Source organism: Homalodisca vitripennis, chromosome 2 (genome assembly GCF_021130785.1).
Source record: "Homalodisca vitripennis isolate AUS2020 chromosome 2, UT_GWSS_2.1, whole genome shotgun sequence".
NCBI lineage: Eukaryota > Metazoa > Arthropoda > Insecta > Hemiptera > Cicadellidae > Homalodisca > Homalodisca vitripennis.
The window spans coordinates 214,085,887-214,110,153 of NC_060208.1; the positions used below are offsets into that span (position 1 = coordinate 214,085,887).

The 24,267-nt window shown below is 31.9% G+C and overlaps 1 pseudogene; it reads left to right on the top strand.

The window, feature by feature from the left end:
- Positions 1–407: 407 nt before the first annotated feature.
- The window catches only part of LOC124355989, an 86,567-nt pseudogene continuing 62,707 nt past the window's right edge, over positions 408–24,267 (top strand).

Consider the following 24,267-nt stretch of genomic DNA (forward strand, 5'->3'; position numbering starts at 1 on the left):
ACAGCAAAGTGTTTAATATTGAGTTTTGCAAGTGAATTAAACATTTTAAATTTATTTTGAACTGTGAGTTTGGTTTTAAATACTCTAGTAACATATCATATCCTTAAAAAATTTAAATGAATGCAAATTAAACATTATATGTATAGCAACTGAAGTACCGGTTCTTGTTACAGAAGACTCTCCATGGTGTGTGACGCCACGTGTTGGGATTTATCTAGGGAGCGTATCGGCCGTGCCGAACAAACCATCTGAAGACACTGGCATGGCACACTGGCCTGTCTTCAAGACTTTCCCTCTGTTGTAACCAATCTAAGTATTCCATATTTCAAGTGGTGGTTCTTGTTACAGAAGACTCTCCATGCTGTGTGACGCCACGTGATGCGATGTATCTAGGGAGCGTAATCGGCCGTGCCGAGCAAACCATCTGAAGACACTGGCATGGCACACTGGCCTGTCTCGAAGACTCTATCTCTGTTGGGAGTAGCGATTCTGGTGCATCTGATTGTCATGACTTCACTCGCTGACAGAGGTAAGAGTAACTGTCTTATTTTAAGAAATGTTTCAAAAGTGTCTTTGGGAATTCCAATTATGTTACATGAGATCGTAATATATGATATTTTAGGGTGTGATATCCTTCATTCTCTTAGAAAGAGCCAAAAATTTACTGTTTTGAAGGCAGCGGTTTTGGTGCTAGTTAAAATTAGAACACAATTTTTCGAGAGAGGTATTACCAGTTTAAAGCCTTACATCGGTCTCTGTAGAAAGAAGGACTTCTGGTGCATATAATATTCATAATGCCTCCTTCGTGAGAGATGAGTTCGCTTCTTTATTAGCCACAAGTTTAATTATTAGTATTGTGGAGAAATGTAATACTGTTGAATTTCCATGAGTAATGAAACATCAATTTTACGACTTGGAGGCTTTATTTTTTTATATCTAACGGACATACTTCTCCATTTTATATACAATATTCATACAATTAACTTAAACTTAACCTAAACAAGAATCTCTACATATATATATATATATAATTTCAATAAACATTGAATCGCAAAAAGTACTTGCTCCGCCGGGTATATATATAAATATATATATATATAATAAAACATATATATATAAATGTTTTAAGACAGTAACAATACATACAGGAAATCAATAACAATAAATACACCTTAACAATAGAAATAACATAATAAACTATAGCATAATATAATAAGAATATTATGTATCAATGTTTTCAAAACAGTAACTATAACAATAATAACACAATAAACTATGGCATAAAATAAAAAATAATATAAATATTATATATAGATAGAAAATTAGCAGTTGAAATAACAAAACTAGTTCTCTGTGAGCCTAGACGTAATTTATAGTTTTTTCTTGCAGCAATAGGGCAGCCACCGTATTATTGATAATAGTATTGCGGAGCTGCATTAATAACTATAGGCTGTCTTTATTTGTGAAAGATTGAGATTCGTTGTAATAAAAATCGTGCTCTTATGAGAAGGACAAGCTATATTGTAGTTGGGTGACGCTCTCAGCCCAATGACGATCAATATTGATCAAGCCTCAATGATTCATTTCAACTAGACCATTCAGCAATTAGCACTACTGCCTTATCAAAATCTACCAACTGTATGACTTGACAAAAACAATATACTTTTATTACATTAATAATATCTAAAGATGATAAGATGTTAGGCATAATATAAAGGAAAATAACTATAACAAGAAGGAAATACTATTACCAATAATACGGTGGCTTGTGATAAATAACACGTTTTAAAATCAATTACTCAGCGCAACCACAAAACTGAATAAATAAATAAAACATTGCTGCCCTATTTCTGCAAGAAAAACTTTATAAATCAAATCTAGTCTCGCAGAGAACTAGTCTGTGGGGGAGGTGAATGAAGTTATGCACAGGCAGATATCTATAGGTTGATAGAGAACGAAACTCTTGATCTATCAAAAAAGATAATAAGATAAAGTAAATACACGTTTAATCTCATACTCTACGTATTTAACAATAAAAAAATAATAATTCTCTCGTCTATGTACTATAGTATACTTATTTGCATGTGCCCACTTATAATGAAATTCAACGTACAACAGTAAACATTTGCCAGATTGCCGGTACACAATCAATATGTGGATTATGTTGGCTAAGCTTTGGATCGTTTCAGTGTAAATATATAACCAACAAAATTCATAGCTTATGAATTATATATCCTTCCCTAATATATATATCAAAACATCAAATTTGTATAAATGGTAATAGCCTTATTTAATTTCAATAAACATTGAATCGCAAATGAGTACTTGCTTCCGCCGCGACTCGAATTCGGATCTCTCACTTGCCGGGTGAATGTGCTACCATTTTGACAAGTCTTTGGTCTTCCAATTATATGTTAGTTTTGGTTATTTAACACATATGTGAATGAAACAGCCAAATACAAAATAATTGAATCGTAAAAAGTGAGGGCTCTGTGGTGTAAATGGTAGCACATTCACCCGGCAAGTGAGATATCCGGTTTCGAGTCCCGCGGAGCAAGTACTTTTTAGCGATTCAATGTTTATTGAAATTATATATATATATATATATATATATATATATATATATATATATATATATATATATATAATAATAATAATAATACGTGAGGATATATAATTCATAAGCTGTGACATCGTAACCCAGAAATACTAGCTAGTATCCTGTGAAGGAGTTTATGATGAGATAATTTTAAAAGTGTTGTTGAATGTGCAGAATGATAGAAAATTGGAATTTTATTGGATTTTGAAGATACGTTTTCATCAACCGATATAACGTTTTCTCTTATCTAAATATTTTCCTCAACTACTCTATAAAAATATATATTTCTGTGTACAGTTTCAGTGTTTATTTAATGAGAATGTATATTTTAAACAGTAAGCTATGTCAATACACTGGTGGGAGCGGCGAGAAACCTGCAGATATCCAAATAAAACATCAAAGACTGTGCTCAATATCAATTTGGTACAGAGCCAGAGTCAGATGTACACGTAAAGGTTGGGATTAAACTACTGTTCTTGTTTTATTGTGTACTTTAAGAGAAAATGTTTGTTGTTTCATATTTAATTTCCATTTTGCGCAATGCAATTCTGTTATTGGATCTGAATGGTTTCTGTTCATAATAGAAACCTATTTATGAAGTAAATTGTTAAATATATATTGTCAAATCGTTTACTCACTAATTAGATCTCATTTCGTAGTTTATATTTTCACCAAATGAATTTTTAATTGTGTATTTCTTATATATATATATATATATATATACTAGCAGACCCGACAGACGTTGTCCTGTACACACGTCTTTAATTCGAAAATTTTTAAACTTTGATTAATCTGTAACAATCGGGGCTGTTGATAAAAATGTCTATTAAAAAAGTTATTACAATATCTAACTTCATCACATGAACATTTAATCACACTTCGACCAACCGATAGTGTGTGAGTATAACATGAGTGATGTGAAATGTAGAGGATGTTTTTAAATGAAAACTTACTTAATCATACTGAAGGTAAAAAAGTTGCAACAAACTATTTAATAACAGGTATATTTTTTTCAATTTACAACTTAATTTATCGTAATGCCATTGAATGTACAATATTTTTTGTTAATCCTTCAGGAGTAATACACAAACAAATTAGATGATTTTCCGATAGAGCTGAAGTATAATAAGTGACCTCCATCACAATCGAATTATTGGTATTTTCTGAATAGCCTATATAACTACTATCCGAATTAGATTATAGTTATGTAAAGGCTGAAGTATAATAAGCGGCCAACATCACAATCGAATTATTGATATTTCTGAATAGCCTATCTAAACTACTAAAATGACGAACTGAATTAGATTATAGTTATTTAAAGGCTGAATTATAATAAACGGCCAACATCGCAATCAAATTATTGATATTTTCTAATTAGCCTATCTAAACTACCGAATTTCATTATCTTTATATTTATATTTCTTGTGTGCGTGTGTATGGAGCTGAACTCCTCCCTAAATGGTGGACCATCTTGGAATGTTTTACATTGTATCCAGCAGAATGCGCTACGATCACAGTTTCAAATGTTTTCTATTTTAATTCCAGGTTTTGCTGCTATCAAATATGTGTGTTGTTTTGTAACATCGTGTAATTATTGTGGTGAGTGCTAATTGTAATATTACATTAATAGAGATTGAAGATGTTTGAAGTACATAAAAAACTATTGTCATTCATTGAAGTTATTGAACTAATTTTGAAAATTTATTGAACGAAGTGAGTATATTGGTCGCATAACCTAAGTAGCATACAAATCAAAAGGTTGTGTTTCTATGTGTGAATAACTATTGTTAACAGTTTTGTTCACATAAGTTCAAATTAAGTAGCATATAAATCACAATGATTGAATAACTATTCGTCCTCTTCCACGAAGACGTGGCATTTTTCTGTAAAAATAAAATTCTGTATAATAGTACACAATGAATATGAATAACTTATTGAATATGTAATATTAATTAAGTAACTTCTAGATAAAAATGTATAACAACATAGACTACAGTATCTAAAATACTGAAGAAGTATTCCCTATAGGTCTAAAGTACAGTAAGTGGCCACCATCACAATCGAATTATTGATATTTCTGATTAATCTATCTAAACTACCGAATTACATTATAATTATTTAAAATTACAGTATAGTATCAGAACTGGCCAACAGAATTTAATTTATCTAACATACTAAATAAGTATTCCCTATAGGTCTGAAGTACAATAAATGGCCACCATCACAATCGAATTATTGATATATCTGAATAGCCTATCTAAAGTACTAAAATGACGATCCAAATTATAGTTATTTAAAGGCTGAAGTATAATAAGCAGCCATCATCTCAATCGAATTATTGGTATTTCTGATTAGCCTATTTAATTTAAAACCAATTCCTACATTATTAACAATAGTTATTGACACATGTGATTCTCTATTAATTTAATATTACAATTACACTCACACAATAATTACACGATGATACAAAACAACACACAAATTTGATAGCAGCACAAACTGTCAGGAAAACCTGGAATTAAAATAGAAAAAACATTTGAAACTGCGATCGTAGCGCATTCTGCTGGATCCAATTTAAAACATACCAAGATAAAAACAATTTATTTATAAACCAAAAATTAACTGATCAATCACTGCACACTTAATATTTAGGAATTTCAGTTAAAAGTGTATTTTACTAAAAACTTCCAATTTTATATCTGGATAACCTCTATTGATATTCCTGATTAGCCTATCTAAACTACCGAATTTCATTATAGTTATTTAAAATTACAGTATAATATCAGAACTGGCCAACAGAATTTAATTTAAAACCAATTCCTACACTATTAACAAATAGTTATTCACACATGTGATTTGTATGCTACTTAATTTGAACTTATCTCACCAATATTGACTGCAGATTAAAAATGTAAATTACAACAAATTATTTGAAATCCATTAGTTTAAAACTTGATTATCTAAAAATGTTAACAATAGTTATTCACACATAGAAACACAACCTTTTGATTTGTATGCTACTTAGGTTATTTGAGGTAATGCGACCAATAATCTCTATTAATGTACTATTACAATTTTAGCATTCCACACAATAATTAAACGATGTTTTATTTTTTATTGTTTTTCTTTTTGCCTGTTGGCTGGCCTTTATAAACTTATAAACGCGGCCCACGTAGTACACTTTTTATAACTCTCATTCTATTATATTTTAATGTTATTTGCCGTATTTACTTTTGAAACATGAACCTTACAAACAACACACAAAACATTGATAGCAGCACAAACTGTCGGGAAAACCTGGAATTAAAATAGAAAAACATTTGAAACTGCGATCGTAGCGCATTCTTCCAAGATCAACACTTAATAATTTACTAAGAATTTCACTTAAAAGCTAAAACTTCCAATTTTATATCTGGATAATCTCTATCCTCCAAAGTGAGTACAGAATATATGAAATAAGAAGTGGTTGTTATTTTTATATGTTTATGCTAACTCTATGCTTTCAAGACTATAATTGATTAAACGTATGGCTGTGTTGTAATATTATTAATGTTTACATAGAACAATTGGTGAAAATTTAACTTTGCAATCTGCATTAGACTACTGATCAAGCACTTTATAATAACGTAATCTAAATGTAAACAAATGTTTCTGCCTCTTTGGTGAACTTCAGCTGAAAATATTCACAGCTGTTTTTTTTAAGTATCAGTTCACTTTGTATTACGTGTCGTAGCGCAGTCTGTCGGATCCAATATAAAACACTCCAACATCAAACAATTTATAATTAAAAATTTAATTACATTTGACCGAATAAATAACTATAATGAAATTCAGTAGTTTGGATAGGCTATTCAGAAATATCAATAATTCGATTGTGATGGTGGCTGCTTATTATACTTCAGCCTTTAAATAACTATAATCCAATTCGGAATAGTAGTTAGGATAGGCCTATTCAGAAATATCAATAATTCGATTGTAATGGAGGCCACTTATTATAATTTCAGCCCTATCGGGAAAACCATATAATTTGTTTATGTACACTCCTGAAGGATTAACAAAAAATATTGTACATTCAATAGCATTAACAATAAATTAAGTTGTAAATTTAAAAAATATACTTGTTATAAAATTAGTAATTTAAAAATTACAGTATAATGTCGGAAACTGGCCAACAGAATTTAATTTAAAACCAATTCCTACACTATTAACAATAAGTCGTTATTCACACATGTGATTTGTATGCTACTTAATTTGAAATTATGTGACCAATTCTGACTGCAGATTAAAAAAATGTAAATTACAACAAATTATTTTAAATCCAATTTGTTTAAAACTTGATTATCTAAAACTTTTAACAATATTCACACATAGAAAACACAACCTTTTGATTTGTATGCTACTTAGGTTATTTGAGGTATGCGACCAATATACTCACTTCAATAAATGTGCAAAATGAGTTCAATAACTTTAATAAATAACTATAGTTTTTTATACACTTTAAACATCTTCAATCTCTATTAATGTATTATAACAATTAGCACTCACACAATAATTACAGAATGTTACAAAACAACACACCAAAGTTGATAGCAGCACAAAATGTCGGGAAAACCTGGAATTAAAATAGAAAAACATTATGGCTGTGTTGTAATATTATAATGTTTACGTTGAACAATTGGTGAAACTTCATCTTTGCAATCTGCATTACACTACTGATGAAGCACTTTACAAATTTAAAATATGAACTTTTCTAAATTATAATGTGAACAAATGTTTCTTCTGCCTCTTCGATGAACTTCAGCTGAAAATATTCACAGCTGTTTAAGTATCAGTTCACTTTGTATTACGTGTCGTTCGTGGCGCAGTCTGGCGGATCCAATGTAAAACACTCCACCATCAACAACAATTTATTATTAAAAATTAATTAAATAAACTATTAAAATTGGACCGAATTATGAATCTAAACCATTCTCGGATCCAACTGAAGACACACAAAAAGTTTCATTAAAATCGGTCCACCCGTTTAGGAGGAGTTTAGGCCCATACACACGCACACAAGAAAATATATATATAAAGATATATATATATATATATATATATATTATATATATAAATAAAAACTAAACTTAACATATGATCGGAAGACCAAATACCTGTCAAACGACTTTTGTTTACATTAATCAAGTTCGTATAAATGGCAATAGCCTTATTTTATTTTTATCAATAAACATTGAATCGCAAAAAGTACTTGCTCCGCCGGGACTCGAACCCGGATCTCTCACTTGCCGGGTGAATGTGCTACCATTACACCACAGAGCCCTCACTTTTTACGATTCAATTATTTTGTATTTGGCCTGCGTATCTGTCACATATGCGTTTAAATAACTAAACTTTAACATATGATCGGAAGACCAAATACCTGTCAAACGACTTTTGTTTACATTAATCAAGTTCGTATAAATGGCAATAGCCTTATTTTATTTTTATCAATAAATATTGAATCGCAAAAAGTACTTGCTCCGCCGGGACTCGAACCCGGATCTCTCACTTGCCGGGTGAATGTGCTACCATTACACCACAGAGCCCTCACTTTTTTACGATTCAATTATTTTGTATAAATAATATATATATATATATATATATATATATATATATATATATATATATATATATATATATATAATAATGAATGTTTGTTTGTCCTTTATGGAATCGTAAACTATTTAACCGACTATTATAAAAATTTGTATGTATGTATATGTATTTTTCCACAGAGAAGGTTTATATACTATGCTCATTGATGTAATTCACCACCAGGCAGTGCTGCAAAAGATACAAGTTTTCACTGCGTCTGCACACTAAAAACTGCAATTACGAGACAGTTATGTATATTTAATAACCAAACACTATATTGAAGTGATGATGTATATTTGTCTTGAAGATAAATTTCTGATTGAACTTAAAGTTTGAGTGTTAGACCACCTTATAATAAATTACATGTAAGTGTAGGATGGCTATAAACATACACAGACTTTCTTGGTCGTGGCAACAAGGCAAACTCGACATTGGCACTGGAAATATAATTCACTTGAACCAGAAGTGCACATACACGGGAAAAGCTTACGAAGAGCGTGTGAAGCCGCGGGATACAGCTAGTTTTATTATAAACTAGACCATCGAAGTTTGCATAAAATTTAATTCTAAATAGACAAGTATGAGTTCAATGATGATGCATTTCTATCTATGGGTTTTGGTTGAGTGTTGTAAAAATCCTATAAGTCAGTGTGCTGAAAAGATTCTTTTATATCTGTTTTACGGCTTAAAAATCGTTCTTGATTAAAATTTTTATGTCCGCAGGACATTTTGAGAATGAAAAAAGTTATTGACCTAAAGTTGTGCATGCTTCCTTAGCGAAGTTTGTTACGAGATATTTGGTTATGGCGTAGGAACGTTGTATTCTAAAGGGCTCCTTTGTAGGGGTAGTGGTTTCTACTGAGAACAGAGAGGCACTGAAAATTGCAATTTATTTAACTGAAATTTGATTTCTTAAGCTTTTAAAATCTAAATCTCCCTAGATTTTTTTCTGTGTTTGCCTTATAATTTAATCTATTATTTTTGTTATCTTTTTGAAAGTTTATTGTTTGTTTCATTAATTTTATGATATCCCTGTAATATAATTAGTTCCATAGAGCTGTTATAGTTGTAGTTTGATCGTAATTGTTGAAGTACTCGAAAGTAAAGTTTTTCTGTTATAATTGCTAATTTATTTGACCGTTAATAATTTCAATTCTTTGTTTTATAAATAACAATGTTTTATAAATTTGCATGTTTATATTGATTTCATTGCTAGTATGTAAATTATATTTGAGGTAGTAAGTAGTAGAGGGTATGTTTTATAGAGTTATAATAAAATATATATATATATATATATATATATATACATTTACTATTTTATTATAACTCTATAAAACATATATATATATATATATATATATATATATATATATATATACATAAATACACAGATATATATATTAATTTTTTTTTTTAATTTATTATATATAAATCTTCAATAATAAATAGGAAGATATCAAACAATTTCTATATTTGGGCTAAAAACCGTCTTCATGATATAAAAAATTATAAATAGGCCCATAAGAACAAACTAAACATAAAGATCAATACAGAAAATGAAAATTAGGAATCTATATCTGTGTGTGTGTATATATGCTGTATGTATATATTTGTATATCAAAGTAGATATTTTTGTCTGCAAATTAGTATAATTTCATAGTGTTTGAGAAGTTGACACCAAACATAGTGGACAGAGTGGACATGTACACCGGCTGCTAATATTTGTAATAGTAATTATTGTAATATTTTTCCCCGTACACACTTTTTGTAGTGCATGGGGCTTGTTATAAATTTACAATTTTCTTTTTTGAATAACATTTGTTGAAATGTAATGAAATGAACAGTTCAACTGCAGGGGGTTGTGTTCCACAGGGCCCGCTGATGAAGGAACTGGTGACCGCCCAAAGCGCAGTGTCGACCCTAAGAGGCACCGAGGATCAGAGAACACGCTAGCCCAGGACCAGAACGGTAGGGCTGCCGTGTTTGCCACAGAGAACTCCACAGTCGTTACTGCTCAGATCACCAGCACAGCCACCCTACCCTGCGTCGTGCGCAAATTTGGAACTGGTGTGGTAGGTTTTTATGTGCACTCTGTCCCTTATAATAAAATAATTAAAAGTTAATGCAATGTTTACGAATTTATGCCTTTACTGATTTACAAAAATGCACAGCCACCCTACCCTGCATTTTATCAAGTTTGGAACTGGTATAGTCAGTTTTTATGCGAATTTTAGTTCGTCAACCAAATATTATTAATTATTATCGTTTATACAGAGCTAAAATGAGGTACAAAATATTTTAATACTAACTATCAATTTTATTTTATTTATGAAAAAACTCAGAAGCTGCCAAACTCATTCATAATCTGAAATATGAAACAAGTCTTTCAACAATTTTCTTAATATTAAGCATTTTGTCATTGTAAATGTGTTTTCTATTTGAAACTGAAAAATGAGTTAGTAATTTTTTTTTTGTAATCTTTGATATTAAATCCCTAAAAGTACCTCTAATTGTAAGAAAATGGAAATCCATTTTAGGGATATAGAACAGTGTTGCTGGTTTAGATATAATATTATCAGAAGCGATAAGATAAAGAATGAATCTCCTTATCTATCAACAAGATGTAAACAAAATGTTGCTCTCATTACTCCAAGTGTTTAACAATAAAAACATAATACACGTCTGTGTACTTTAATTTACTTTTTGCATGTGCCCACTTAGAACGAAATCCGACGTACTACAGTAAACATTTGCCAGACTGCCGGTACACAATCAATATGTGGTTATGTTGGCTAAACTGTTGATCGTGTCAGTAGAACATGAACAATTGAACTATCGTACGGCACGCAAGGATGTTGCAAGAAATTAGGTTACGGGAATTATCGGTTTACTTACCAACAGTTATAATGTTGTTTTTGTACGACTGTGGCATAGAAAATCAATAAATATGATAGGTCTGCCCTTGGTTGTCCAACTGCTGGAAGTTGTATATAATATTGTTGAATGCCCAGATACTGTTATAACGGGGAGTTTGCTTTGGTTCGTTTCTTGTCTTTAAACCATTATTATTATTCGATCCGATATAAATCTTCAATTATATTTCATAAAAAGTATTTAATGTAGATTCAAGATCTGTATAAGTTTCAAAATATATCCATGTAATTTATTGTGGTAGTACCCATTACCTACAAATACAATACTAATTAAACCTTCTAAGCTAAATGTTATCGAGCATCTTTACCTCGATGGTAAAATATATATCTAGCCATTGGGTTGTATAAATCAGAATTTTTAGGCAAATCTTTAACTCCACATAGGCGTATTATTTCAAGATAGCTAATTATATGTGTTACTAACATTTTAATAGGTGCGGTTTTAAATTTTGAGAAGATCGTCATACCACTGGTTGTGTAAGCTTAAGAACTATGATAGATACCTTTAAGCTAATGAACTTTAAGGTAATGTTGGGCCTAAACAGAAAAATAATATGTGGATGTAAATATGTACCGTGGATTCATACATATGTACTATTTACTATTCTAAATATGGATCTAGTATTATGGATATACTATTTATTTCAGGTATCCTGGATTAGGAGGAAGGACTTCCAGTTACTCACGGTGGGCTTGGCGACTTACAGCAGCGACGACAGGTTCATGGTGGAACACGCTAGGCACCTGCAGGTGAGTTGGTCGACATTACCAGGTACATCTTTGGTCCAAGGTTTATGATAATTATATCACCATAAGATGTTAACTATACGTTTTCTGCTCTTTGTAAAAGTGTAGTCTCTCTGATTGCAGGTCCTAATGGCAGGTATAACACTTTGACACACTTTTGATACATACGTCTGTTTAAACAATATGCATACTTGTGATACAACGGAAATATTGTAACTAAGGTCCATGGAGCAAAAATAAAAAAGATTGTAATAATGTTGTTATTATTCTAAGACGATGACCATTTTTAATTGTATAGTAATTAACCTTGACTTCAATATCAAGATAAACCATTGCTATTATTAATAAATATATAACTAACTTGTATAACAATTATCATATAGTGCCCAGTGCTAAGAACCTAATCTAAGTTTTAAAACCTATTATTGTGTTACTCTCCCAGGTCATACGACACTGCAGTTTGTGTAATGAGACTACGCATAGGATTGATGCACAGAACAAAAAAGGGATGGTTTTCTGTATAATACACATGGCCTTTGCCGAAATACACTGCGTATAAAATAGATACATACACATAGAGGACTATTCAAGTAAACGAGTGGCAGGCATAAATTGGCCATACTCGCACATGATAATAGGGTTTATAAAAAAATCTGCTTTCCAGTTAAAATGTTAAATAACGTAAGTTATTTCCGAAAGTGAGAGAGCCTTAATATAAATACATTTTTGTTATTTTCTTTTTAATAACATCTTTTAAGATATAAAAAGCACACTAACTTCACTTTAAAATTTTTAATTGTTTTTTTTATACGAGAAAAAACCTTAAAACCCTATAAAAATTAGAACCTGGAAAAAAAGCTTCTGCAGAAGATGGTAAGTTGAGATGTCCAGCAGACAGTCTTGAGTCTTTGTCTCTAAAAATGTAAGAATATGCTAAAAAGAAAGAAGGAAAAATATAAAGTAAGATAATTGTTCTTCAGCTGGTGGTAAAACCCGCAATTCAAAACCTCTGAAGACTTGAGTAGGCATCATCCATAAGTAATAAAAACAACATACCAAAAATGGAGTGCTGCTGATGAGTATTTTTGTGGTTGAGAATATCTGTAATATTCAAATGTAAACTTCAAGTGAGAGCATACTTTTTTTAAACTAGCTTAATTTATCTCCCACATCTCGGGGGAAAACACACAGATATTAAATCAAGTGAAGTTGTAGCTTTGCTTTCACTCAAGCAAGGATCCTAAAATAATTTTGTTTTCCAGAACTGGGCCTCCAGATTCACAAGGTCCAGAAGACTGATGCAGGAATGTATGAGTGTCAGGTGTCAACACATCCGCCTACCAGCATATTTGTAGAGCTCAAAGTCATAGGTGAGTTTCATTGTTGCTTCACCCTTAGATACAGTCAAGAGTGGCCAACAAACATATTTGTAAAGGTCACAGTCATAGTTGACCCTTTATCATTCACATTTATAAGCAGGTCAACCAGTATAACTTATGTTTAGTGCTCAAAGCGATTGGCAAGCTTCATCGTTACTTTAAATTGACAAACAGTTACGATTGGTCAGTAGCAAAATAACTGATGTTAGCTTTGTTAAGTGTATGTCAATATACCTACAATAGTGCCAATCTATTTTCCATTATCAAAATTTCAATATTGCCGTATTTTATTGTGATGAAATATTATCGTAGATGAGTACTCCTATTTAGTTATATTTACCGGAATTAGAATAACTACAGTATAATGGAGGAAGCAGGACTTTTCTGGACATTTGCCATCGTTCAGTGATACAAAAAAAGCAGTAAACACTAGGTTTCGAGATCTGCAATCTGATCTCTTCTTCAGGTAAATGACTAAGCTAACACATAATTACAAACTAGTTTGAAATAAACTTATCATACCAGAGCGTTGTGACATGCGTAAGGCAGGAATCATAATCGCGAAATTGTGTGTCAACTTCACTACCTCTAAAACTTGCACTTAATAAAAAATCCGAATAAAACGCAATAATTATTTAAACTGATCTAAAGAATACAGGTCACAATAGATCTGCAATTGCCAACCATCCGCCTACGACTGACCCGATGCCAAAAACTAAACGGCGATCGTCTCGGCAGAAACAAGATGGTGGCAAAAATTAAAAATTCCCTAACGATGAAAAATGTCCTGAAAAAATCCTGTTTCCTTCACGATCCTCCCATCGTCAAAAACAAAGTACAGTACAATATTATTCAATGTAACAACAGGTGTAAGTTTTTGTAACAACTGGCTATATTTTCATTTTTGAAAAATGTTCATTGCCTAAGATGAAAAGTAAATGTAAACGCTTCAAACTGAAAGTAAACTTAGGTTATACTTTTCCAAAATAATACGTCTGATTAACAAAATAGCTTGCTGATTAACAAATATCCCAATATAAGAAATATGAAAGTATTTACTGCTTGTGCTCAACACTTTATGTTCAGAATACAAAATCATCCCTTCACGAAATTCACATTCTGATTGGGAAATGAATCCGTAATTTATCTTTTATTAATATTAATATTTCCGGCCGCTATCTTCAATCCATAATTTTATAACATTTGCACACTTTCAAATGTAAGTATTCTGGTGTTGTTACATTTCGAAAACGATTTTTAACTAAACATGACGTCATGGTTTGTTTGTTTGTTTGTTTTTTTGCTGATCTTATTTATTTATTTATTCTTCCAACGGAATTACACCACTTGTACATGTAATAAGTTAAAAAGGAGTATAAATTATTAATAGCACTAATATAATGTATACATATATTATTAAATAACAAACAGTGTTAAAATAAGTAATAAAAAAACAGCGAATTAGTAATAAATATAAGTTAATCTTTATAAGTAAATATGAGTTGATCTTTATTGTATGATCAACTCAGACTATGAAATATTATTTTTGTGTAATGTAAATGATTATATTTTTATTTTTAACATTAATTTATTGAATCTATTGTTGCCAATAAAGTGACAATTAAATAAATAACATATTGATAATAAAATTAAAGTTACTTTAACTGTCATGAAAATTTAATATTCTTGTAATGCTGTTATTTATAGAATTTTGATATTTATTTATTTCCTACGGTAAACCGGTTAATGGTAATCATTTATATACGAAATGTGATTGTGCTGGTATTTTTTGACTGATAGTTATTTATTAGTTGATTTTCAAATCTTTCAGTGTTTTATGTTTTATTAAGAAACATACAATTAGCAACTCATATATTAGCATAATAAAGCAGTCAGAAAAATGTGTCATAGGATCATATGCATCAAATAATCTATTTCTCAAAGTTCCTGCCCAAGTTACAACTACTTGAATAATGTACTATTGACTCTGCATTGAATATCTTGATAAGTATTATTGAGTGTACTGGAATGACATATTAAACTTATACTACTTTAATATTAAGGTCATTAAAATCTTATATGAAATTGTATTAAAATCATATAAGCATAATAGTTTTCTTAAAATATAATTAAAAGAAATATGATATTTAAAAAAAATTAACAAAAATTGTAAGCAAAGGGTTAAACTTGTGCAAGGTTCTCCACTACCAAAGTATATTTTTGATGTTTTATTGATAGTTTGATACTATAGTAACTTCTAAAATGAATGGTTATCAATATGGATGACTAAGCAGTTGAAGCAACATTTCTGAATGAGCTCAATCCTAATAAGCTAAGTGGACATTTCAAGCTTTCGGTATAATACCGATTATAAAGCCATTAAACGAACTATGTATTCATAATACTTCAAGTAGTATAATGTGTGTAAATTGAAAGCACTAGCCAAATATGAAAGTATAAGGAGTAAAATAGATTCTAACTTCAAATTATGAAACTGAAAATTCTTAAAAACTCGGATAAAAATACACCCATTACAAACATTGCCCTTTGAGTAGAAAACAATTATTTTTGACGTAAATTAAAGTATAAATAGGTGTGAAAATAGTTTTATTAATTATAATATATTATTAAACTATATATTAATACGAAAAAATATTTTCCTAACAGCTATATCTAACCATTAAATGTCTCACGCAAAAAAAAAAAAAAAAAAAAAACAGGTATATAACAGTTAGTAGAGTGATAGTTAAACCAAGCAGTTTATTACACCTCGTCGAGGTGTAAGATGACAACAGCTCGACGAAAGCATTAATGATGTCGTATAAAACTTGTAGGATCTAACAGAAACAGTATTTTCTCGTTATCTACTAAACTGTGTTGTGTTAAAGGAAACAATTACACCGGATTATTACAAAATTGTATGACTTCCTGTATAGGCGAGGATGTGTTTGTACGCGAAATAAATAAAAAGATATTCCATGATTGCATACCTATATAAATAAAATATACTGTGTAATATTAAGCAGAAATTATTATAAAAATATTCGATTTTTATCAAGAAAATTGGCTAGTAAAATATAAAATCCTTTATTTCAAAAGTACGAAATTGTAATTTGACTTTTAGGACAAAGATAAACATTATAATTATATTAGCTGCACAATTACGGTAGAAAACATCACATATTCTTCATAAATATTCCCGCATACGCTAGAACTAACATAGTTTATAACTGTGACTATAGGGTAAGGTTAACACAGTTAGAAGATCTGCTCTAAATGCCTCTTACTGATATTTGTTGTTGATAATAATCTGTTGAAAAATCGAACGGTCACAAAGGATAGTCCAGGCGTTTACTTATCTGAAATCAAACATATGCTCAACACGTAGGGTCCCTACTACGCCTTCCAGTGAACACATGCATACCATGTTCTGCACTACTCTACAGCTCTATTTGTATTGGTTCAGAAGCATCAGCTAAAATCCAAAGCTTCTATTGACCCCTTCTGGTACTACGGTATCTTTATGTTCACTATCTTCCCTCCTCAAAAATTCCATTTGTGACGTTTCAGAAGCATTGGCTGACGTACTTGAGTCTCCCGACCTCCACAGCAAGAGCGGCAACCAGCTGCGTCTGAACACGGAGGCTTCCTCGACCTCTTCTGGAACCACTGTGACTGCAAGCTCACCATAACCTAACCCACTCAAACATTCTATTTGTGACGTTTCAGAACCATTGGCTGATGTCCTCGGGTCTCCCGACCTCCACATGAAGAGCAGCAGCCAGCTGCGTCTGGTCTCCACACTGCGTCAGAGCACGGAGTCACCTGTCTACGTGTTCTGGCACCATGGTGACCGAATGATCCGATCCCTCTCTTCTGTCTCTTTCAATAATTCTATTTTTGACGTTTCAGAAGCATCAGCTGACATCCTCGGGTCCCCCGACCTCCACATCAAGAGCGGCAGCCAGCTGCGCCTGGTTTGCACACTGCGTCAGAGCACGGAGGCTCCTGTCTACGTGTTCTGGTACCACGGCGACCGCATGATCAACTACGACAAGGAGCGCGGGGTCTCCGTGCTGAGCGACCGGAAGAGTAGCGTTCTGGCCATCAATGCGGCGGACAAGGCGGACAGCGGCAAACTACACTTGTGTGCCGTCCAACGCCAAACCTGCTAGCATCAACGTCCATGTGCTCAATGGTGTGTTCAACCGACAGAATGTTCGCCCGATCGATCAATTACGTCACAGGCCAGTCGTTCCTACCTACAGATACTGTAAACTCGCTTCCCCAAAGCTCCTTAGATTACGGAATAACCGATAATATACTATCAACGGTCCGAACGGGCTTTCTCAACATCAGGTTGTTTTAATAAATCTTCATAAAAAAGTGTTAGATACTTGAAAATCGGTACATGGGTTCGTCTTGGTCCAAGAAATCCGCTCTTAATTTCGGAATAAAAAGTGGAATCTTCCCGTCTGTCCGCTGTGCTCTTTCCGAAAGTCTTGTTAGGCCTTCCTATACTCCGCTGTATTGGTTTTTACTCGAATAAATATACAAGGTGGGAAGAATCCCCGCAGGGGCTTAATAATTCCCGAAAAAATACAGGTAAAACAATTAAACTTGGTACATCATTACTGCCTTGCATTACCTATAAATTTACTTTTTGAAGTAACTACCATTTTTAATCATGTCAGGGAGAAAACCTGCTAGGAGTCAGAAGGAACTCTTAAATTAGTGGATAGGTCGAGTAGTACATCGAATTAAAGGCCTCTATTAGTACAGTAATGTGCGAAAATCCGACTTGAAATAATTTACACTTAAAACAATTACGCTGATTTAAAGTTTGAAACATTAACAGTGTAGGTCCTATTCCAGGTGGTTTAATATTCTTGTCTTGTCTCAAGTTGTGAAAGTTAAACTTAATATACGTATAAAATACTAGACTAAAAATATTTTTAGGTAATTATTGACTATTGAAATATAATAGGGGATGGTTCTAACAATTTTAAAATAATGTACATCTTGAGCTATTCTTACGTTAAAATTTCCCCCCAACTCTTTGTAGACCATTCGGGAATTATCCATGCGGGACTCTTTTTACACCCTGTATATTAGGCTCATTAGACTTTTTTAATACATAAAAGAAAATATAATGTGTCTTTCTTAGATGATAAGTTATGAATATAAAGTTCTCTTTTCCACAAGTTATAAAAATAAACTAGTAGCAAATGCTTTAAAATATCGTTATAGCTGGAAAAAATGTATTAAATCATTTAATAGCTTAAAAAATATATGTTGTGCATCTTTTAATAATTATACAGCAACATATTATATTAATGTTTGGATAACTTATCATTCACTAGAATAATTAATCTGGTAAGTTTCGTTAACAGAATCAACTAATATGAATAATTTATCTCCGCATATTTCATTCCTTTTATAAAGTAGGATCTACGCTATAATGAAATACGAACACGCCCCTAAAAATATAGGCTAGGCATAGATATGAAGCACTGTAGGTCATTTATAAAACTTGGTTTATGGGCTTTTAATCAGGGTGGAGTTAAAGGACAGATAATTTGTTTTCAATGTATGTATAGTTCTTTATACTTACCTAATTTTATGCCTTTTAAAACTATTTCTAGGTAATGCAATATCTACCGTCAAAACTACTCATTTCTGAGTATAACAGAAAATCTAAGTGCTTGTGTATTTACTAGAACATAAGCATTAACTGAAAATCTGGAATATGTACAGTGGTTTACTTACTATTAATAAATATAACAACTCAACCAAACTATACCAAACAGTAAAGAATTAAACTTCTTTGAGAGAAAAGAAAAACTCGAAAATAACACCTGCCATACGATAAGCATAGCGCGATACTGCAGTCTTGTAGTTGTATTCCACTTGCGATATAACACTTTAAAGTCTATTAACGCTAATTATCCCAGTCCTATTGGTGTCTACGGCAAGCAAGCTTCCCACCCACGTCTCTAAACACTGGTTCCGTGTTTTTTTGAAATGTCCATCGTGATAATTAATTTCGCTGGAAATTCTGGACAGGTGTTTGTAAAATAGTTATGTGGTTTTTAGTGGGTTTCACGGCAAGATTTGACAGATAGTTTGGTCGTCATCACTGTTTTACCTAAATTTTATGTTATATGACGTCATCAGGATTTAAAATTACTATTATAATAATCTAGAACAAATAATTCGGTACTTTGGGATTATACCGACCACACCCAGACATGAATCGTTATTTGACATTTTGCTTCTACTGATTACTAGATTAGCGTAGAAGAATATTTCGTCAATATAAAACAGGAATTGTCTTATCGCAAACCCCTCTTCATCCTCAGACAGAGGCCAAAGTCGAGTGGTCTAGTAGATAACGTGATTGCAGAGTCTCGCCGCCCGTTCAGCTGGTGCGTCGCTTTGTTGTACCGTGTTTTACCCCTACATTTCTCCAAACACAAAAATTCAACAAAAACAAACATTACCAAACAAAAACTAAACTCTTTTTTGAACAAAAACACACAAAACTTGTTTTTATTGTTAATCACACTCCGCCACCCAAAATGCGAGTGCTTCCGGCCATCAGCGCGGGGCAGCCCCGAGGGAAAATGTCCACGAAAGAAAAAACACCCCTCGAGATAGTACCTATCAGTAAAATATCAAATTCTAGAGGGGCTGATCAGAAATATAATTTGAGTTTTAATAGAAAGACAATTATGTACCGTGCAAAAGACTTAAATAATCATGTGATGCCGCGCGGGCCCTTATTCTTAAGAAGGATAAGATAACAGCGACAACAATACCGATCACAATACCTGGAAATGCTTGTTGATTGATAGAATGTTAGTTCGTTACTCAACTACATCGTTTTATAACGTTCTAAGTTAATTGAAAAAATTTAAGCGTTGGGGGCATATAACGGTATCTGACCACATTAACAATATTGATAATCGTTGTAAGTTTCTAATTGTGTAATTAAAGAGTTGTTTTTTCGTTCTATCATGTTGTTTCTATAAATTTATATTTTTGTGTTCTTCATACTGGTGTGGTTGGTATAATCCCAAAGTAACAATAATTCTTTATTTAAAGTTCCTTATCATCGAATGTATAAAAGAATAACATGGCAATTGCCATTTTATATATTAAAGACACTGAAACACAACGTTTCGATTAGTGGTATATGGTGCCTGCGTCAGTAGTTATTTTTTTCCGACATTCAGTACCTTTATATTATGACGGTTGTCGCTACGCGACTGTGTGATACTTTGGGTGAAGATCATCACATTTTTAAGCTTCATTTACATATTTGTTTAAAAATGGGAATCACTCTACAACTTTCATTCATTCAATCAACAATTATGCCAATTTTAAACATGAGGTATCAGCTAATTTCTGTTAAAAATGTTTTATACTTAAATCTAGTTTCATTTCATTTTACGTGATTCAAACTACGTCGCAGTTGTCACTGAGAAATCTTCGCTGCGCATTATTTTCTTCTATTTTTGTTGCATTGTTTTCTTGCTTACATATCCACTATTTTTTGTTTCTTTTCCAATTACAAGAATATTACATACAGTCAACTGTACGAGTCCTGCATAAAAGTTTTCAGTTCACTTTTCAGTGTTTATGGATTTGTGTGTTTTGGTAGCCTGCGCCATTTCCGTTAGCGTATTGTCTCAAAACTCCAAGCTCACAAGGGAAGTTAGTCATTTATTTAATTAATAAACCCAATATTTAATAAATTCGCCTTAAAAATAAAGTGGACATTGTTATAGTATTTTTAAATTATAAATATACCTGCACTCCTCGCACCAAAAGAACCACGTTGAAAATACTCCTTAAAATATTCAAAACTCTTTTTAAGCTTACTTGTAAATATGTGCTCAAGTATTGCACATTAGATCCGTATATATTACATATTAATTTATAGTTTCAAATATTTGTAACTCGATTTGAATTAAAATCTTAAAAGAATAAATTGAAGTTACCAATAATCATAAACTGCCAATTTAGTAGCCACACGTTTATTACATTAAATTTAGTATTCCAGTAAGCGTTATAATATGTTTATAAAGTAAGTTTGTCGATTAGAGGAACGTAGTAGTTAAAGTAAAGGAAAATAAGTCTTAAGACAAGCATTACTTTAACTTATTTAAGCAAAAATCATGTCAATGTTTCCACGCTGCGATTTTCAGAGTTTGATAGGTCGGAGACGTAATTAGGTGGGTCTCACAATCTCAGCAATTTATTTATTTAACAACTGGACTATAAAATGTATCAATAATAATAAAGAGGAATTTTGTTTGTCTAATCCAGTGATGGTTAACATATTGCGTAGCTTCAGGATTTTGTTTTATCCGCACACTATCATGAAAACTAACAGACCTCTGTACTTGAAATTTTACGCGAAGCATCAGGTCTGAAATAGTAAAATCGAGATTGATGATCACTCACGGCCATTTAATACGTAGTCATGATAATAATCAATAATCATATTTTTATTGCTTTCAATCAATTTTACATTGCATTTGCAAACGTCAGTAAATAAAGCTAAATGCTTGCAGTTTACTATTATAATGTTCATTTATTTTACGCATGCATATATTAAATTACATTCTCTCTCTCATTTATACATGGCTTCAGTATCGGTACTAAGTTAGTAGTTCCAGCGGCGTAACATGAACTCGTCTACAGAGTAAAACACTTCAGACACTAAAACGTCCTTTAATAGAGCTTTAAACAGGGTTGGGTAGTTGACACTTTTTATGCTCTCGGGCAGATTAATAATTAATCTGACACCAGCTTGTGAAGGAAGTTGTTCACATGCCAGTGTTCTATGTTGTTGCATCCTGTACCTGTCCTCCCCTCTAGTATTATACCTGTGAACGTCTCTGCCCCGCACTAAGTCACATTGGAATCGGCAATACAGAGCTACATCCAAGATAAAGAGGCAGGGTAAAGTAAAAAACCATGCTATCTGGAAGCATCATGGCACGACTCTCTTGGTTTCAGTTTGCACATGATTCTAATGAATTTCTTCTGAAATCTGAAAACTCTGTTGAATTTGATCCTGCACATCCCCCCCAAAAGCGTATGCCCTAGGTCAAAAAGAGATATGAAAGGCCAAAATAGGGCATCCTTAGAACGTCATAAGGGCAAACCTGTGCCAAATTCCTCTCGGCATGATGGCATCGAGCAAGTTGCTGAATAAATAAATGTGTATATAGACAATTGTATGAACTTATATCGTGTTTAGACACATTTAGCTTTAGACAAAGTTTTAAATTCAACCTAAGTGAAGCCTGTTACACGACATGTGGTTTGGCGTACTTCTACCTCGCATACACTACTTGCGAAAAAGATTGCAAAATAAAGAAGAAAAATTAGGAAATTATGCAAACTACGCGTAACGTGAAACCAATCGAGTTTACTCAAGAGGCGATTATTACACACAATTTAAATTGAAAAAAAAAAATCACAGCTGATACAAAATAAAGAAACTTCCTGAAAATGATTAACAATGAAAAACAGACGTACGAAACCAGAAACTTCGTTATTTATTTGGCACAATTATAAATACCTTTCCGACTTTTAATCGTTTCTAACTTGACAAATACTGAGTAGCAATAAACAATCGCTCTCAATATTATCAATAGTGATGGCCGTGAACTCCTTACTTTTACTACTCTATAAGTGGTTTATTTTTCCTTCCCATTTATAATAAACAAACTCCTCTTTATTCAATAGTATTTGAGTAATTCTGGTAAAAGCGAGAATTTTATTCAGTCAAGCGGAATTTATAACCTTCTTTGTATTGCATAATTGCAAAAAATTTCAAATAAAAACTGCAAAACCACTGCATTTACGCGCGAGGCAAAGCCGAATGTGAAAAATGCTATTGAGCCATGATGAAAATAACTAGACATCTTAAATGATTATCGGATAATTCATACACCATTAATCATTCTTCCATAAGGAAACGTAACACTACTTTATAATTCATTTTGGTGTAAAATCAGCTTTTGGAACTTAGACTTTTCAAAAAAATACGGGAATTTCAATTGTTCATATGTAAAGTATTGTTTGGGAGATGAAAAATCATCTGACTTAGCTCCGATGGAAACAATGGCCACGCAAAACTCAGCTGTACTGGAAAGTAGTTCATTACTGTATAGAATGATGAAACCATTTTTAATTACTATTTCAGTGGAAATAGGTTTTATAGATTTATAGTATGGTCATTTTGAGTTACTCTTCTTATTAAGTAATAATAAACAAAACGTATACATTTACATTTTGTTTTCTTGTGATAAAAACTGTGTTCATCACACGGAGTAGAAGTTTCCATTTGAAGCTTAATTGTATTTCCAACCTTGACTTTGCCTCGCTCGTTCGATTCACATCGAAAACAACCACTTCAGTGTCTCTTGGTGTAAATAATATTAAAAATTTTTAAACTTTAGGGATTATTCTTGTTTTGTTAAGTATTGGCTTACTTGATTATTTATGGAATGTGAAATGAAAAAAATCTGTGAGGAACTCTCTAATATGCTCATATGATGGAATATTTAATTAACTCTTTGTAAATAATATAAAATATATGAGAGACCTTAACAAGGTCTATTAATAAACTATTAATAATCAGCTCATACATATTATTTGGTGTGTCTCACGGGAAACTCATGAGATACGCCGATGAAAATTATACATATGTATTTTTATAATAACGCTACATTGCCTGGGGTGAATAATGAAAAATATCTACTGAGAAGGCAGATTTTATACTTAATAAGCGTTAATTGGCTAAGAGGTAACGAAGGAACTGGGAATCTTTTCTATCAGTCTGTCTGCACGAGTCTAAAAAATAAACCGATCTGCAGACAAAATTTTGCTGAAAGCTTCATTTACACATAGGCAACATCGAGTTCGATCATGATACATATTACTCCCTAGGATA